Below are 6,474 nucleotides of genomic sequence, written 5' to 3'. Positions count from 1 at the left end.
GCTGAATAATATTCCATTGTATGCGTGTGTATGTCACAATTTCTTTACCCATTCATCCATTGACAGGCCCTCTAAAACAGCTTTTGAACAAGTACCCATTTAAGGCCCCTCCACTGAATAACTTGGCTTGAGCTGTTTTCCCAGCTCAATTCTGCCTGATACAATGACCATGTGGAACATTAATAAAGAAACCATCCCAAGATTTTGCTCTCTAGGAAGAAAAACACACTAAGCCATAATCAGCCATAAACCGTTCACTCAGAGGGTATACAGCAGGCATAAGAGTCCTGAGAAAAGGAAGATGAGAGGAAAGTATAACCGAGCAGGACCCTATGGGAACTTCCTGGGACAGGCCCCTTCCCCATATCCTCTGCTGTAGCTCCTCTTGGAAGTACCCAGATAATAATATCTCATGCATAGTTCCTAAAATTTTCAGATGCTAAAAACCACCACTAAATGGAAGAAATTAACTACTTGATGAGCACCTAGCCCCCAAACCTACTGGCACTTAAGAATTGCTAATGTTAACCCCTGTGACACCGCCCTGTTACCTCACCATCAACCTATCAGAAAATTGTGCAGGAGCTGATCACAGACTCTGGGACACCCGTCCCTCACCTGGCCTTTAAAAATGCCTTGCTGAAACCCTTCAGGGAGCTCAGGTCTTTCTAAGCTCGAGCCACCGACCATTTTGGTCTGTTTGGCCTCAGGCACACGAACTTTCATTCGGTAACAAAAGGAGACGAAAAGATTCTTCTCTTTGCCAAGTGCCTACCACTAGCCAGGCAACGTGCTGGATGATGGGGTTACAAAGATGAGGGAAAGCAAACAAAGCTCCGTGTTCTAGTCTCTAGTCTAATGGAGAACATCGGCATTTGTGAAAGATCACACAAACAAATGTAAACGGACAACAGTCTACGCTCAGCTCTGCTATGACACTTGTTTTGAGAAGGTGAAACTGACATATGAGGGAACAATTTGAGCAGAACAGGCTTTTGTGTTTGCTTATGCAGGGATTGCATCTGTGAGACACACTGGATGAACATGCAAAAATCTGCACCCAGCTGAAGAGAACCAGGTAGAAGTACACAAACAGAACACAAGAACAGACCTCTTCTTGGGACCTGAGTTCACCAGGAGCCACACTTGCCCAAGGATTTCAGACAACCCTCCACCCACAACTCACAAGCAGCAGCCTTCTGAAGGCCACTTCCAGGAGTAAGCTTCAGGTCTTTTTCAAGGTACATTACCATATTTATGGAAGTCATTGAGCACTTCTTAATGATTTTACATGTGCAAAAGCTTACTACCATTTTGGATTAGTTTCCGGTCTTTTTTTAGGTGTCACTGGGGAGGTTTTTGTTTTGTTTCGGTTTTGGTTTTTATTTATTTATTTTATTTATTTATTTTTGGCTGTGCTGGGTCTTCATTGCTGCGCGCGGGCTTTTCTCTAGTTGCGGCGAGTGGTGGCTACGCTTCGTTGCGATGCACGGGCTTCTCACTGCGGTGGCTTCTCTTGTTGCAGAGCACAGGCTCTAGGTGTGCGGGCTTCAGTAGTTGTGGCACGCGGGCTTCAGGATTTGTGGCTCGAGGGCTCTAGAGCGCAGGCTCAGTAGTTGTGGCGCACGGGCTTAGTTGCTCTGCGGCATGTGGGATCTTCCCGGACCAGGGATCAAACCCGTGTCCCCTGCATTGGCAGGAGGATTCTTAACCACTGCTCCACCAGGGAAGCCCACTGGGGAGGTTTTTGATTGCTGTGACCCTACCTCATTTTCCCATAAACCCTGTGGGTTTTATTGTGCCATTTTGAACAGCATGGTGATTTTTCTTTTAATGTATATGTTGCATTATAACAGAACTGACTATATTTTGAAAGTAAGGGCAATGGTGCTCTGAAAGCATAAACCAGAAAGATAAAGGGGGGCCAGGGGCAGGGCTACTATCCCTATGGGCAAGAGGGAACAAGGCATAGTACAGGGAACTGAGAAAGGCTGGGGCAGAGGAACTGGAAAACAGATAGCAGTGTGGACTTGGAGGAGGCCAGAGAGCTAAAGTGGGAAGCAGGGGCGGCGGTATGTGGAGCTTGCCAGGGCAGGAAGTGGTGAGGGTGTAACCGACCAGGACCCTAGGAGGCTTTCCCAGAACAGACCCCTACCCATGTCTTCCACCTGCCTTCTGTCTGTAGAAAAACTTTAGTCAAAGAATAAATGTAATCAGAGAAGTGAGAAAATGAAGAAAGAAAGGAAAACAGTCAAGCAAGACAAAATAATAATACTTTAGCCATTAAACAAAGCCAAGGACCTTTAGTTCCTCCTCAAGGGCTATAGATAATATTCTGAGCCACGTCCTTGGAGCTGTTTTGCAGCTACTGAAACCCCCGGCAGGTGGGAGAAGTTAACTCTGTGCGTCCCACAAGCACGCAGACCCCAGACCGGTTGGAACCAGAGGATTGAAGACGCTGACTCCCAATTACCTCACCTCCAACCAATCAGAAGAATGCCCACGAGCTGATCACGCCCTGCTCCTCGAACACTCTAAGTCTCCTCACAACCCCCTCCAGGGTGGGACACACAATTCTGAGGGCATCAGCCCGCTGTGGGCCCCTTTGCCTGGCAAAGCAATAAAGCTATTTCTTTCTAGTTCCCCCAAAACTCTGTCTCTGAGATTTAATCTGGCACCGGTGTACAGAGGCTGAATTTCAGCAACAAGAGGCCAAAATGGACTAGTAGGAGGGAGCTGGGCACCCAGACAAGTCTCCAAAGGAAGTGGTAAGTAGACCAAATATAATGAAAGGCCCCGTTTTCTCAATGATAAAATGCAAACTGGTTTGGGGCCAACTTGAAATACACATACACACACACCCACACACTTTTGGGTATATATATATATATATATATATATAGCACATTGAAAACATCTACTTGTAAAAATTTAACTCATTAACTATTACACAAGCACATTTAAAAATCAGGTGACATGAAATCACACAGTGATTTTAAAAGATGGCTTTTTACACTTACACATTTCATGAGGCATTTTACTCATACACTGTATGCACCTTCACATACTTTTTATGCACTAGTGACATCAATGTTTACCTTCACAATGGCTCCCCCCCTTCTAACTAGTTAGTTCCTTAATTATAGGTGGAAATATGGACCTGTTTGACACTTCTCGGGGCTCAGGAACTTTGGGGAGCCCTAACAAACTGCCGCCTGGTTTGTTCAGTGAAGAGTTTGAAAAGTACTAAATGCCTGGTATCTTTAAACACTGGTCCAAAGAGATCAGATTTTGGATAAAGAATCTAAAAGCTGTGCTTAAATACTCATTTGAAAACTTACGGTTTGAAAGAGAACCTTACCTGAAGGACTTCATAGGTGATTCTCACTACTCGAAAGGAATAATTTGGAGAGGGGGGAGTCCTTTACACTCAATGAAAATGAAAGGCGAGTCAAAGGTAGACACTAGAGAATGGTCAGCCTTGGGGCAAAGTGGAATCTGCTCACCCTGCAGAGAGGAAATAAATTCAGCAGGGGTGGGATGCAGGGGCATGCAGAGATAAGAGAAGGCCAACCATTCACACACCGCAAAAAAACATATCCGTGTCGGACAGTCAGTCTGCAACCTTCTCCAGGCCACACCTCTTTCAACTCAGGCCTTTAAATTTCACCCAGATTCAGAACAGACTCCTTTGCTCTTCCACCATTTCTGTCCATTGTACTCAGTACACAACCTTCTTCAGCACCTCTGACATCAATCCCTCCACAAAACTAACCCTCTGGCCCCCAAATAACCAGAGGACTGGTTATCTGCATCCATAACCAGTCTGTCTACTTTCTCCCATTGGGTTGTTGTAGACTGAATCAATCTTCATGCATGCATATCTATTCCTGTTCATAGCAAAATCCTATTATATGTCTAAAACCCCAGAAAATGTAAATAAACAGAATTTATACTGCCATTCAATGGTAATTGATTTTCTTAGTGTTTCTGGGAGTACTCCAAGTTCCTAAAGGAACTCTAAACCATCAAAGCGAGATTAACCTACATTCAATGAAGTTTCCAAGTGTTTTTTTTTCCCCTTATTCTAATATGATTCATTTAAGAAACGCTTAAATTAGCTCCTACTCTACACATAGTAATGGGCTCAGCATAATGGAGAGAATCCAAATGTAATACAAAGTTTGGGACCTTAAAGCAGTTATAATACTCACATGAAAAGTCAGAACATAAATTAAGCTACAAATATAACAGTATTTATATTAATGCCACTCACTAACAAAGACACTTTTCTTTTCTTTCTGCTCTAATGTGCTCCTGAGAAACTGGGTCATAAATCAGATTATATTTCCCAAAGTAAAAACATTAAAAATTATAATGTATAAATTATAATAGTTGTTTGATCAAAGACGTGGCATTTAAAAGAATGTACGTATGTACATACGTATACACACACACACACATCCAATATCACGTCACAAAACAAACAAAAATGGCAAGAAACACTGGCAGCCATTTAACATAATATGTGTCACCAAAATGGGATAATTATGTAGAAATTATACAGTGAGATCCAATGTACTCAAGTGTACACACAGCACAAAAATAAACCTCTAATGTAAACTCTAATGTATCATAAATTTTACTTAATGCCGTAATGCCAGCTCTGATAAACACAAGCATATCATTGACTATAGTTTTCCTTGACTAGTTGGATTTGAAAGAGTACTTCAGGGATGGCTTGATGGCCTGAGTCTTTTTTAAAAATGAGCTGATGCCTTCTTTTTCTCTAGATAAATTTCCCTTCAGTACATCTGAGCTCTCAGATTTCCTCACTGATCTTAGAGCTGACTTAAAGGACCAAGGCAGGTGTTTAACAAATGTATGCTCCTGATGGCTATAGTGGCATTAGTCCATCCTTTTCCCTTTTAAAAGGACTGACCGGGCTTCCCTGGTGGCGCAGTGGTTGAGAGTCCGCCTGCCCCGGTCCGGGAGGATCCCACATGCCGCGGAGCGGCTGGGTCCATGAGCCGTGGCCGCTGAGCCTGCGCGTCCGGAGCCTGTGCTCCGCAACGGGAGAGGCCACAACAGTGAGAGGGGGAAAAAAAAAAAAAAAAAGGACTGACCTAACATTTATCCCCTTCAATCTCTTCTCTCTCTTGAATTTTCTTAAAGGGACAGTTTCTGAACAAAAAAAAAAAGAGGAAAAGGTAAATATGGAATAAACCTAGCGTCTGCAAACAGGTATCTAAGAATTTCGTGGGGAAACCCTACCCACCAGCAGTTGTTAGATAGGGGACCGAGGTTTTCTTTGAAAGATGATTCCAATGGTAATGCTGTCAACCAGAGTACTCTACAAGCAGACCCTTCATTCTCTCTACACTCTGGATCAGTAAGTCTGGTGCTCATAAGGGCATCTGTGACTGAGCACATGTTCATCTTTATGCATTCCTTAAAACTTTGACCCTTTTAACTTCTTCTTTAAGATTCCACAGCAAGAGATACACGTCTGTGCACTAAGCAATATTTCCCCTCAGCCCCTGTAGAGTTAATATGGTATCTTCCATAAAGGATTGTTATATTTTCTACTAATAAATCCTAACTAAATTTCCTGCTACTTACCCATGTCTTCCTCAATTTCCAAAGGCTAATATTCCAATCTCAAATTTATTTTGAAGCTATTCTTTTGGGCAAAGTGTCATACATTTCAATCTTTTCCAGTTTACATTCAGTCCAAAAATTACCCATTTTGCTTCTCTAAATCTCCAGTAGTTATTTTGGCAACTTTAAAACAGAGAATCAAAATGGTAGGATCATGGAATGTTACCAGTCCCTTCTTGGCTTCTCTAATACACTAAGATTCTTCTTTTAATCATCACAAGAAAATGAGTCTGGAAAAAGTCCATTGGATTTGACAGCTAGGAAGCCATTCGTAACTTTGACAAGAACTATTTCAGTTGGAACAGTAGGGACAGAACCCAGGCTGGGTGATTTGAGGAGTAAATGCACGGTGAAGACAGCAAGCAAATTCTACTAGCTTCAGAAGATAGAATTGGCAGGAAAGGCAAGATATAAGGAGGTAACTGGAAAAGGAGTCAACAGTAGATTTTGCTTTAAATGGGAAAGACTTTGGCATATGAACTTCTCATAGTATTATATTACACAGAGCATTAAATTTCACTATGTCAACCACTGCTTCATAGCGCTCCCATTTGTTTTTCTTCTTGTTCATTGTTTTTCTAAATCTGAGAGAATGCCTAATCTGTTTGGGTTACACAGATTTCTCCCTCCTTTGCAACTGGCTTAACCTTTAGAACCAGCAGTACGCTTTCTTTCCCAAGGCTTTTCCTCTACCCCTTTCTAACAGTCTCATTTGTTGGTTTCAGTGGCATGGTACTGCTAAACACATGTCTAGTCCCAACAGCTAAGAGCGTTAATTCCCTTTCATGTGAATTGTTTTCCTCCTCTTCCCTC

The sequence above is a fragment of the Physeter macrocephalus genome, chromosome 2, assembly GCF_002837175.3.
Source record: "Physeter macrocephalus isolate SW-GA chromosome 2, ASM283717v5, whole genome shotgun sequence".
Taxonomy (NCBI): domain Eukaryota; kingdom Metazoa; phylum Chordata; class Mammalia; order Artiodactyla; family Physeteridae; genus Physeter; species Physeter macrocephalus.
The sequence above is the reverse complement of the archived record's forward strand: the minus strand, read 5'-3'. Positions refer to the sequence as shown.